Here is a 12,799-nt window from a genome sequence, read left to right as displayed (position 1 = left end):
CAGAGTAGTATACCACACATGCATGGGTGGCAGGTGGCTGAGTAGGGTGTAAGGGTTGGGCACTGTAGGATGGATGTCTTCTACCCTCTCGTTGACTTTCCGCAAGTCCTGCACTGGTCTGTAATCTCTACTGCCAGGCTTCCTCACTGGAAGCAGGGGCGTATTCCATGCAGATTGGCAGGTTTTAAGGATGCCTATCTCTAACAGTCTATGGATATAGGGTGCTATCCCTTTCCTAGCCTCTTCCGGCATTGGATATTTCCGGACCTGGATGGGTAGACCTGCGGCTTTGAGTTGAACAATGACTGGGGATAGGTGTTTAGCGAGACCAATTCCTCCGGTCTCGGCCCATGCGGAAGGGAACCTCTGTAACCAAGAGTCCATTTCTCCCTGGCCCCCCTTTTCTTGATCCACCTGAAACAGATGATTTTCGTCGGCCAGGGACAGAGTTAACACATGCGCCAGTTGTAGGGGCTGCCCTTCTTTGTCCATGATTTTTATCCCTTCGGGTTCAAAATGAACGCACGCCCCAACCTTGGTTAGTAAGTCTCTACCTAACAAAGGTGTGGGGCTCTCAGGTACGACCATAAATGAGTGAGAGACCTGATGCCTTCCTAGGTCCACTTTTCTGCTAGTGGTCCAGGCACATTTCTTGGACCCTGTCACTCCCTGGACTATACTTGTGCGTCCTGGGTTCAGGGGACCATGGGCCTGGTTAAGAACTGAATATTGTGCCCCAGTATCTACCATGAACCCAATGGGAGTCCCCTCCACGCACAGGGCTACCCAGGACTCGGGGAGGGGTGCCGAGCCCCATCCCCGTCAATCCTCCTCTCCTAGGTGCAGGGTCTTAACAGGGTTCCCTCCTCCTTGTTCTTTCCTTTGGGGGCATTCCCTCTTCCAATGTCCATATCTCTTACACAGGGCGCATTGATCTCGTGCTAGTCAGGATTGGAGGGGTCCTGTTCCTCGAAGTGGCCTAGGGCCCTCCTTCACCCCGGCCAGGAATATCCTGGCCATCTCCTCCCTCTGCTTCTTGTTCTCTCTCTTCTGAAATTCTCTGTCTTCCTTCCTATTTTTCTCCTGCATTACCCATTTCTCTTTCCTCAGCCTTTCTTCTCTATCCTCTGGATTTTCTCTAGCATTGAAGACCTTCTCCGCCTGCTGCAGCAGTTCTCCAATAGAGCTCTCCCCCAGGTCCTCCCGCTTGTGGAGTTTTCTCCAGATATCGGGGGCTGCCTGGTTGATGAATGAGAGGACTACAGCTGATCTATGTTCCTCTGCTTCCGGGATTATGGGGGTATACTGCCTGTAAGCATCAAACAGCCTTTCCAGATACGCGGCTGGGCTTTCCATTTCCCCCTGAACAATAGTTTTTACCTTAGCCAGGTTAGTGGGCCGTCTGACAGCCACCTGGAGACTGGTCATCAGAGTCTGGCGGTAGACCCGGAGATGCTCCCTACCTTCTGCAGTCCCGAAGTCGCAATCCGGGCGCGTAAGTGGGAACGCCTCGTCGATGATGGGCTGGAGGATAGTGGGTCTTCCATTCTCTCCGAGGACATTTTCCCTGGCCTCATTGAGGATACGCTCTCGCTCTTCCGTAGTGAAGAGAGTGCAGAGCAATTGCTGGCAGTCGTCCCATGTGGGACGATGGGTAAACATAATAGACTCCACTAGACCGATAAGACACTTGGGGTGCTCTGAGAAGGGAGGGTTCTGAGTCCTCCAATTATAGAGGTCACTAGATGAAAAGGGCCAGTATTGATATTGTTGAGCCATGCCTGTACCGATGGCGCGCACAGGCAGAATCGGCACTGCTCCTTCTGAGTTGGATGGAGGAGCCTCCCCTTCTTGTTCCCTGGCCCCCCGAGACCTTAACTGCATTCCTCCTTTTCTACCTGACCCCCAGCGTGGGGCCAGAGTTGGGGAGTGTGGGGAAGCTGTTTCCGGCCTTCTGCCTCCCTCTGCTGAAGAGTCTGGGGAAGCTGCGGCCGCCTGGTTCCCACTGGGTTCCCCAGCTTCATTTTCTATCCTCCCAGCAGCTTCGCCCCTCTCCTCCTCATACAGGGGTGGCTGCTCAGTCGGCAGAAGGAGGTAGAGAGGAGAACTATCGGGGAGGACAGGCGGCGCACTCGGGCGCACAGGATTTCTGGCCCTGCGATCAGAGGGCTTTAATTTTTCCTGAGCAACTAGAATGGAGGTCTTTAGTGGGTCAGTATGAGGTTTCCCCACCAAAAAGGGCCTCAGCCAGGATGGAGGATTCTCAGCTAGATTTTCCCAGACCAAGATATAGGGGAGTTGGTCAGGGTGGCCCTCAGGGTCTGGTTGGGAGATAATGGTTTTGACTTTGCCAATAAGGTCCAGGGAAAGAGACCCCTGGGTCGGCCAGCTTACTCCAAAGAAAGGCCACTCGACTGAGCAAAAGGTGTCGAGCTTACCCTTCTTGATGCCAAGGCTCATATTTAAGGCCTGTTCCTTGACCTCCGGGAAATGGGAAAGGATCAGACTCTTAGGAGTAGCCTGAGTCTGACCCATAGTGAAAAAGAAGAAGAAAAAGAATATGAAGGAGACAAAGGTGAAGGATGAAGATGCCACTTCAAACAAGATGACTGTTGTATGTGCTTGTGAACTGGTGCCTGTTGTTGCACAGTTTTTCTTCTGCGGGGGACGCGAATTTATCTGGGATTCGCGGCTGTGACCCCCTTATCCTGTCATGGGAGTCTTCTAGTGGCTGGTGCCCTAATGGCTCTTAATTGCCCGACCCGTGCCCGTGGGGAATGATGTAGTCGCAGAAAGGAGGAATGGAGAGAGCAGGAGAATCTTAGAACAAGGAAACTTAAAATGAGAAGCGCAAAAAAAAAAAATAAATAAACCGAAACCAAAACACAATAAAACAATCAATGATAATACCAAGCACACACACCACATCTGATCGCACTCGTTCGGACCAGTCCTTCTTTCACTCTGGTGCGCACCACCCTCACCACTTTCAGGATCCTCAAAAACTCTCATGATTCTCCCGAAAGGCAGCGACTCAGACTGCCGCAGGGTGACGAGCTCCATCCTTTCCTCCTCGGGCGCCAGGTCCCTGCCGATCGTACTTGCTTTCCTAAGGCTGAGTCACTCAGACCCTAGGGCCAGGATTAGTCACCTGGACTTCACCCAGGGTCACTAACTCGGGGGCTGGGACTACCAACCCGGACTCTCTCACTCGGGGTCACTAACCCGAGACCATACACGGGATGGCAACTCCCGCTTTATAATGGATTTATGCAGACACGAGGGGGCGACCCTTGAATTACACTGCCCCGTCCGGACAGTTAGACCTTGCCTCCAGCCGTCCTTTGTTCTCAGGGAAGCCACACGGATCCCGGACGAGCCCCCAAATGTTAGGGTCTAGGACTCCGGGGTTTCCCAGAGAACAAGACACATGGACACGGAGATGAAAATCCAAGCAAAGTCTTTATTCAGCCAGCAAGCTGGGGTTGACAGCAACTTCCCTGACATGCAGGCCGACCCCGAAGCAACTTCGGGTATTGATTATATAGGATCTTCACAGCAGTTACATCAAAGCCCACGCAGTTCTACAACTAATAGGTTTAAAACACACTCTATATTGTAACCAATGGGAAACATTGTAACCTTTTTAGGGAACGCGCCAGTTGCCTGCCCGCTTCAATTGTTATCTCTTACTTAGCCAAGCATGTCTATGTGACTTATCACGGGTTACATCCCCAGGCATTCTCTGGCTGTTGCCCACTTCTAGTTATCTAACTTAGGGTAGGCGCATTTCTCAGAAGCCTCAGGTAAGTTACACAAGAAAAAACTGGGTGGCTCTCGCTCTAGGCAGTCAGGTTAAGTGTCATTAGTTCTTTTTCCTGACTTGATGCTCTCTGCGCTCCGTTACATTAACAAAGGGCCATGTGGTGGAAGCTGCTCAGACTGAGAGTGGGGGTGGGGGTGGGGGAATTGATAAGGGCCTGGCAATACCTGTTTGAGTTTTTTAAACCTACCAATAAGATTAAGACAAATGTAAAGGAAAGATATAACGGGCTTAGGCGACATCTGGGGAAGTATGTGAACCCTGTAGTACTCAGCCAGTGAGGAACCAGGGGAGGGACTCACACACTAGGAAACAAATTACTGGCGCCAAACTCCCCAGGTGTGCCTGCCTACCAGACACTCAATCTTGCAAGACCATCATTAATGCCTTGCTCTGCTGTTCTCTTTGTCTCTATGTCCACTTAATGAATTTGGACCAGTGAGTGTGTTTCTCACAGAGAGCTGAGATCTGTTTGAGGAGCAGCATGTACAAAGGTCCTGAGGTAGGTGGGAGCACTGAGTAGTTGAACTAAAAGATTAGATGCTAAATGAAAGAAGCCCTAGGTCAAGCACCTAGGTTCGCTCTTTCTGCTCATCTGTCCTCAGATGTAGGCTGCTTCTCTCATGGTAGCAAAATGGCTGCACCATCTCCTCACACCTTAAGGAACCCTTCCTCCTACTCTTTTGTAGGAGAGAGAAAAGTCCTTACTAAGCACCCCATCAGACACCCCACCAACTCCCAGGTCTCATGGCCAGAGCTGCACATATACCCTTGCCCAGATCAATCCATTACTGATGTGATTTAGACTAATCACAACTCACTCCTGGGCTTGGATGGAGCTGGCCTCGGGAAGGAAAGAGGTCCTTTGCTATCTGAACAAAATGGGGGCTCTTTGGCTAGGAAGAGGGGTTTATAGTGAACAGCCAGTAGTGCCTGACATTTGCACCTTCTATGAACAAGATCATAGGCCTGGAGGAATTTTTGAAAGAAGTTGATTGGATAGAATTAACTCTCAAAATAAACTGGTGATGCATATACAAATATTCCTTATAATAATGGAAGGCTTCATTATTATTATTGTTAACAATTCCTGTGATTCACAGTAGCAAAAGCAACCACAGAAGGCCTCTCTAGGTCCTCTCCTGCTTTACTGCCCATTGGCAAGGACACAGTAAAGAAGGGCATTGAAACCTTTCTACCCACTCTAAGGCCTGTAAGTGTTTATTATACTCATTGCTGCTCAAAAATGATGGATACAGGTAGAGTGATCCCCTGCAGGAAGCTTCTCTTCTGGGGAGATGGAGACAAAAGGGTGTTTTAACTGGGACAGGCCAAACAGGTGCAAAACCATTAGCTCTGTCTCAGAGAGCTGGTGCCATCTTTGCCTGCAGGTTCTGTGTCCCACTCAACATCTCACAGATGTGACAACACTGCAAAGGAAGCTATATTGTAAGAAAGAGGTTGAGAAATGGTGACTTGAGGCTGAATCTGGTCCATGTGGGTGCCACACAGTGCACACAGTATTTTATAAATTTGAGCCATTGTTTAAAAATCAGGAGATTGCATATAAAGGTTCAGATTTCCAGCTATATGGATCTCTAGTAATATAGGCCCATACTCCCAAATGGCAAGAAATGGCAACTGGGTTGTGGCTCCTCTGTTTAGAACTGACCAGCTCACCACAGGCCCCTTCCAGCCCACCTTCTCCATTTATGTTACTGGCTGCCCCAGTAGGGTTCTCATTAGGAGTTCACTCCTGTGATGAAAAAGTTTCCATCTTCCCTGTTATCACAGCAGGAGGGAAGGAGCAGAGATATGCTCTGCACATGTGGGCCACAGGGATGACTGCTGCAGCTTCCCTGTGAAAGCTTTTCTTCCCAGAAGAAAATCTAGCTTCTGTCAGGGCACATCTCTCCCATCCAGCGTGTGGGGAGGCTGCTCTGGGCAGGCCTCAGCTGATTCCATAGGCCCATGTGGCAGAGGGGGCAAAGTCCCACATTCTTTCTGCTGTGAACTTCCATCTAATAATCACTTCTGCTGTTTATATATCAGATAGCATGGTAAGAATGCAAAATGTATTATCTTATCCAATTATGGCAGTGCCCCCAGAATAGAAAATATCATCTTCACTCTGTATATCAGGCAACCAAGACTCAGAGACACCAAGTTATTTGTCTGTGGTTCCAGGAAGTGGGCATGAACCGAGGCTTCAGAAATGTTAACTGGCTCAGGTGAAGACACCCAGATGGCAGAGATGGGATTGTATTTCTGGTCCAGTTGATTCCAAAGCCTAGAAGTTGAAAACTGGTGGCCACGGAACAAACTAATATGGCCAATTGTATTTTTGGAAATTAGGAATTTGGGCCTTTTGCTTATCGGCCCCAAGTTTGCCACAGGTCCCACCAATACCTGTTGACTCATACCCTGACCTCTTGCCTCAGGAATGTTACTTCCCTGGACTCTGGAGAAGGTGACAACCTTCATGTCCTTTTCATTTCCTCTTGCCTTCCCACAGAGTCCAACTCAGATGAGTTTTAGTTCCTGATGCTGGGACAGAGCTAGAGATCTGTGTTTGCCTCTCTTGACCCCATCCCACCAGGTTTTATGGGAGCCAAAAGCAGAGATCAATGAAATATGGTTTGGGTGCAGGTTCAGCTCCATAGCCATGATGCTGCCTCAGAACCCAAGCTTCGGAGGATGGATGAGATTGGTTTCAGGATCCATTGGTTCACTGGGGTGGTGGGTGAACTGATTTTACTGTCTTACATAATTTCTTTACATTTGGGATTCAATCCAAATTGATCAGGGTTTATTACATAAAGGTCATTTATGTCAGGTGTGGGGTCTCTGTGGCTCATTTCATTTTCTGGGGCTGGGGGGTCAAGACAACCCACTGGGGATGGTGAGACAGGGACGGTGGATGTAGTCAGAGTAGGGTGAGGGCCTCTGGAGGGGTCAGGGCGGGATGTTTGCAGTCAGAGCAATGTAACTACATGCAAGGAAACCCCCCCTACTAAAACTCTATGTTAAACATTAAGCTCTAGAATCATTCTTCAGTGAGATCAGTTAATGTTCCCCAGATAAAGAGAGTAGCACATGTTTTATTATGCTAATCATTTATAACCATGTGTAAAATTCACTTTAGCATACTAAAAGGCCCAGGCCTATGTGCTGTCTTTCCTCCTTCAGATCTGACTAGGTGATTTTGCAAACTGAGCAACTAACTTAGCATGCAGACCCAGCTGTAGATGGCAGGTAAAAGGCAGGAAGAATTCCATCTTAAAGATAAGATTGCATTTTAACACCCAGGAAGTTCAAGAGGCAAGGTTCTTTAGCAAACAGACAATACTTCAGCCCGCCTTGGGGGCTGGGCAGGCAGCCTTTTGATGTGCTCCCAGACCAAGGCGCAGAGAAATCAAGGCAAGAAATTCCTTATGTTAAGTTAATTTTTAATATTCAGGGACCACTTCACAAGTCCACACCCCTAAACTCTTTTACACGTTCACAAAAAATTCTCAACTGCCTATAAAACCCCTAGACAATGCACCACTACGGACTCTCTTGTCCCTTCCTGGTGTGAGCCAGGAGCTCTGTCATTTCACTTTATCTCTAAATAAAAGCCTGTACCTTGCTCTCCTACCTTGACTGTTTGTGAAGCTCATTCTTTGGCTTTGTGAACAAGAACCCCGGCATCAATAGGATCATAATTGAGCTTTAGGGTAGAAGTTTGGGGTCAATCTGGATGGGACTGGTTGTTACCCAGAGTAACCACAAAGTCTAGGATGTCTACAAGAGAAGCCCAGGTTGAAGGGTTCCCTGTAACCATAGGTTGGCCAAGAGGATATGGATGTCAGGAGCCAGGCGTCTGCGGCTATTGTTTCCAGGAACAGTCCCCACCAGGTGAAGGGTCCCCACCAGTAAGATGGCGAACTTCCGGCTTCTTTTCGGGGTCCTCGGTTCCCGCCGGCGCCACCTGAAGCCCAATCACCTCTCGCCCCCCTCCCAATCCCAGCACCTAGCCAACAGCCACCAGCCCCGTAGAAGTAACACCACAATCACCCTATGCCCCATCCTATATATCCCAGCACCTTTCCCTAATAAAGCGGAACTCTCCGGTAAATTGCTGTTGTGTGTCGCTCCTTTCCTTTCATTGGTGCCGAAACCCGGGAGACGGGACACCCCAACTGGGCCCCGTCTTCCCCCAACACCAGCAGCAGCTTGCCCTCGTCCTCTTTTTCCGGCGCTGGCTCATCACACTCACCACTCCTCTCTGGCCTTTAGGTAAGTCCCCCCCCCCCCCCCCCCGGGGTGGGCCACTCTTCCCTGAGCTATCGCAGTGCCATTGACCGTGATCGTCCGGCAAGGCCCTGACGCTCGGGGACGAGGAGGGAACGCTCCCCGCCTCAGGCCTTCACGGCTGCGGCGGACCCTCAGGCCCCTCCTCCAAAAGCCATAAACCCCCACCTCAGCTGAGACTTTTTAAGCAAAACTTCCCCGGGGTGGGCCACTCTTCCCTGAGCTATCGCAGTGCCATTGACCGTGATCGTCCGGCAAGGCCCTGACGCTCGGGGACGAGGAGGGAACGCTCCCCGCCTCAGGCCTTCACGGCTGCGGCGGACCCTCAGGCCCCTCCTCCAAAAGCCATAAACCCCCACCTCAGCTGAGACTTTTTAAGCAAAACTTCCCCGGGGTGGGCCACTCTTCCCTGAGCTATCGCAGTGCCATTGACCGTGATCGTCCGGCAAGGCCCTGACGCTCGGGGACGAGGAGGGAACGCTCCCCGCCTCAGGCCTTCACGGCTGCGGCGGACCCTCAGGCCCCTCCTCCAAAAGCCATAAACCCCCACCTCAGCTGAGACTTTTTAAGCAAAACTTCCCCGGGGTGGGCCACTCTTCCCTGAGCTATCGCAGTGCCATTGACCGTGATCGTCCGGCAAGGCCCTGACGCTCGGGGACGAGGAGGGAACGCTCCCCGCCTCAGGCCTTCACGGCTGCGGCGGACCCTCAGGCCCCTCCCCCGACAGCCATAAATCCCTGCCTCAGGCCCTCACGGCTGCAGCGGACCCTCAGGCCCCTCCTCCAAAAGCCATAAACCCCCACCTCAGGCCTTCACAGCTGCAGCAGACTCTCAGCCCCCCCCCCCCAACAGCCATAAATGAGGTGACTCCTTTGCGGATGAGAACGCTCCTTTTCCCGCTCCCTCCTCCTTCTGTTCCGTCCGCCGAAACCTGTTCGGCCCGCCGAAAACGCCTAGCGCTAGGTACCTCGTGACTCCGGCACTCTGCCTTCTTAGGGAAGTTTGGGTGACGACCCACACTTCCCAAGAAATTCCGACTCGTATACGAGTTTCCGCAGACCACCAAGGATCATCGGGGACGCCCTTTGTCTCCTTGTGGTCTGCCTCCAGTCCGAGGATCCCCGTTCGTCTTCCCCTGTTTGTCTCCTTCTCTGTCCTTTAGCCATTTTGTCTCCTTGTGGTCTGCCTCCAGTCTGAGGATCTCCGTTCGTCTTCCCCTGTTTGTCTCCTTCTCTGTCCTTTAGCCATGGGAGCCTCCTCATCCCTCCCTGAAAGTTCACCTCTTGAATGCCTGCTTAAGCATCTGGCTACCCTCTCCCTGACGCCTGATATAAAACCAAAACTTCTCCGTAAATATTGCTCCCAAGATTGGCCGACATACCCCCTAGACAATAACAACCAATGGCCCGCAGGGGGAACTCTTGATCCTAACATCACTCGCAATCTCTTTAACTACTGCCAGCGCCTGAAAAAATGGAAGGAGATTCCCTATATCGAAGCTTTTCGCCTCCTAGCTCAAAATCCCAGCCTCTGCACCACCTGCTCCCCGCCCCAAGTTCTCCTAGCCTGCAAGCCGTCTCCCTCCCCTCCACACACTCCCAGTCCCTCTTCAATTACCTTTGACCCGGCCGACGAGCCTCCGCCATACAGACTTCCCCCTTCAGCCCCTCCCCCTCCTACAACCCCTCCACCCTCCGCCGCCACTGCCGCCTCTTTCCCCATGGCAGAAGCCTCCCGTCCTCTCCCTTCCCCTTCTTCTCCTACAACAGCACCCCCCCCTTCCTCTACCGCCGCCACCGCTGCCGCTTCCCCCGCAGCAGAAGCTTCCCATCCTCTCCCTTCCCCTTCTCCTTCTACAACAGCCTCTCCCCCTTCCTCTACCGCCGCCACCGCTGCCGCTTTCCCCGCGGCAGAAGCTTCCCATCCTCTCCCTTCCCCTTCTCCTTCTACAACAGCCTCTCCCCCTTCCTCTACCGCCGCCACCGCTGCCGCTTTCCCCGCGGCAGAAGCTTCCCATCCTCTCCCTTCCCCTTCTTCTCCTACAACAGCCCCTCCCCCTTCCTCTATCGCCGCCGCCGCCTCCACCCCCGCAGAAGCCTCCCATCCTCTCCCTTCCCCCTCCTCCACCATCTCCTCCTGCACCTCACCACCTCCTCCTCTGTCCCCCTCACCTTCCCCCCTCCCGCAAATCAAGCCTGAGCCTTTCAGCCCCCCTCTAACTAAGTTCCAAGAGCCTCGTCCATTTTTGCCCCCTCAGATTCGGTCCCGAGAGCCTCCCAAAATTATCGCGGCTTTGCCCCCATTACCTGTTTCCCCTGCACAGACTGAGCCAGAACCCTTCAGTCCCCCTCAGACTCGGTCCCGAGGGCCTCCCAAAATTATCGCCCCGCTCCGGGAAGTAGCAGGATCCGAAGGCATCTTGCGTGTTCACGTCCCCTTCTCCTTAGGAGATTTAGCCCAACTAGAGAAACGCCTAGGTTCCTTTTCCACTGATCCCACGACCTACATCAGGGAGTTTCAATGGACCCTCCAGTCTTACAGCCTCACGCATCATGACATCTTCATGCTCCTGGCCAATACTCTCCTCCCTGAGGAGCGTAGACGAGCTTGGGACTTCGCCCAAATGCATGCTACCGAAACCCACAGGACTGACCCCACCTGTCCCCCTGGTCCCACTGCTGTCCCCGAACAAGACCCACACTGGGATTATAACACCGCTGTGGGTCTCCACTCTCGAGATATTTTTGCCTCCTGCTTAATAGCAGGTCTAAAAAAGGCAGCTCGTAAAGTAGTCAATTTTCAAAAGCTCCAAGACATAATTCAAAAGAGAGATGAAACCCCCTCCGAGTTCTTAGATAGACTCACTCAAGCCCTATTACAGTATACCAGCCTGGACCCAGAAACACCTGAAGGAAGACAGGTCCTTATGACATACTTCCTAGCTCAAAGCTACCCCGACATTAAAGCTAAACTCAAAAAGTTAGAACAGGGCCCCGCTACCCCACAGACTGAGATCCTAACAGTGGCCTTTAAAGTCTTCCATAACCGGGAGGAGGAGAAAGAACGCCGTAAACAAAAAGCTGATCAGGCCAATTTCCAGATGTTGGCCCAGCTGATAAAACCACAACCTGGGCGCCCCTCTACAGACAAGCCCCCCCAAGGAGCTTGTTTCAAGTGCGGAAAAGAGGGACATTGGTCAAGGGCGTGCCCCTCCCCCAGATCTCCTACCACCCCATGCCCCAGATGCCACAAAAAGGGCCACTGGGGGTCTGATTGCCCAACCACCCGAAGGGGAGGCTGGACGAACAACCCCCATCCTAAGCCCACCGTAGTGGGGCTGGCAGAAGAAGATTGACGGGGCCCGGGGGCTTCTCGCCCGACCATTTCCATCACCAAACAGGAGCCCAGGGTTACTTTAACAGTAGACGGTCGCCCCATCTCCTTCCTCCTAGATACAGGAGCCACCTTCTCAGTCTTGCGAGAATACCGGGGCCCTACCACGCCAGCCATTACTCCTATAGTCGGGGTAGGAGGTAAACAGATTTTCCCATTAAAACCCCCCCCCCTTTTATGCACAATCCTAGACAGTCCCATACCTTTCTCCCACTCCTTCCTAGTTATGCCCCAGTGTCCCATCCCCTTACTAGGACGGGACATCCTTTCCCTCCTCCACGTTTCCATAACTATATCCAATCCCACAGCCCCCAGTACTCCCTTTCTGATGGCCCTCATAGCCGACAGCCCCCCTCTACCCAATGAAAGCTCCAGTTCTGCCCTTATACACCCTGTAAATCCCAAAGTTTGGGACATTACAAGCCCCTCCATGGCCCTATGTCCCCCTGCCTCTATCAAATTACGTGACCCCTCTCAGTATATCTGTCAGGCCCAATACCCCCTAACCACTTCAGCCCTCATAGGCCTCCAACCCATCATTCAAGATCTCTTAAACAAAAACTACCTCAGACCCACTCACTCCCCATTTAATACCCCCATATTAGCTGTTAAAAAAAACAACGGATCTTTCCGCCTTGTCCAAGACCTTCGCCTCATCAACATAGCCGTTGTCCCTATCCATCCCTTAGTTCCAAATCCATACACCCTTTTATCGCAGATCCCTGCTTCTGCATCCCACTTCTCAGTCCTAGATCTCAAGGACGCATTTTTTTCTATTCCCCTAGACCCCTCCTCCCAAGATTTTTTTGCCTTCACCTGGACGGACCCATACACCAGACATTCTGTTCAGCTTACTTGGACAGTTTTACCACAAGGCTTCCGAGATAGTCCCCATATTTTTGGACAAGTCCTAGCTCAAGACCTCAAACAGTTTCACCATGATCACCCCGAGTCCACTTTATTACAATATGTAGATGATCTTCTGCTCTGCAGTCCCTCGTGGGAACAGTCTCAACTTGACACTGCGTCTCTACTTAACCTTCTAGCTTCCAGAGGTTACCGAGTATCCCCTGCCAAAGCTCAAATCTCTTCCCCTTCTGTCACTTACCTTGGATTCCTTCTGTCTCAGCAAAGAAAGTCCATTACCTTAGACAGAAAACGACTCCTCTCTGACCTGCCCGTTCCCAAAACCAAGACAGAAATCCTTTCCTTTCTAGGCTTGGCTGGGTATTTTAGAGCGTGGATCCCTAACTTCTCCCTGTTGGCAAGACCCCTATACGACCTCAG

This window comes from Manis javanica, chromosome 11, assembly GCF_040802235.1.
Source record: "Manis javanica isolate MJ-LG chromosome 11, MJ_LKY, whole genome shotgun sequence".
NCBI lineage: Eukaryota > Metazoa > Chordata > Mammalia > Pholidota > Manidae > Manis > Manis javanica.
Note: the sequence above shows the minus strand (reverse complement) of the source record.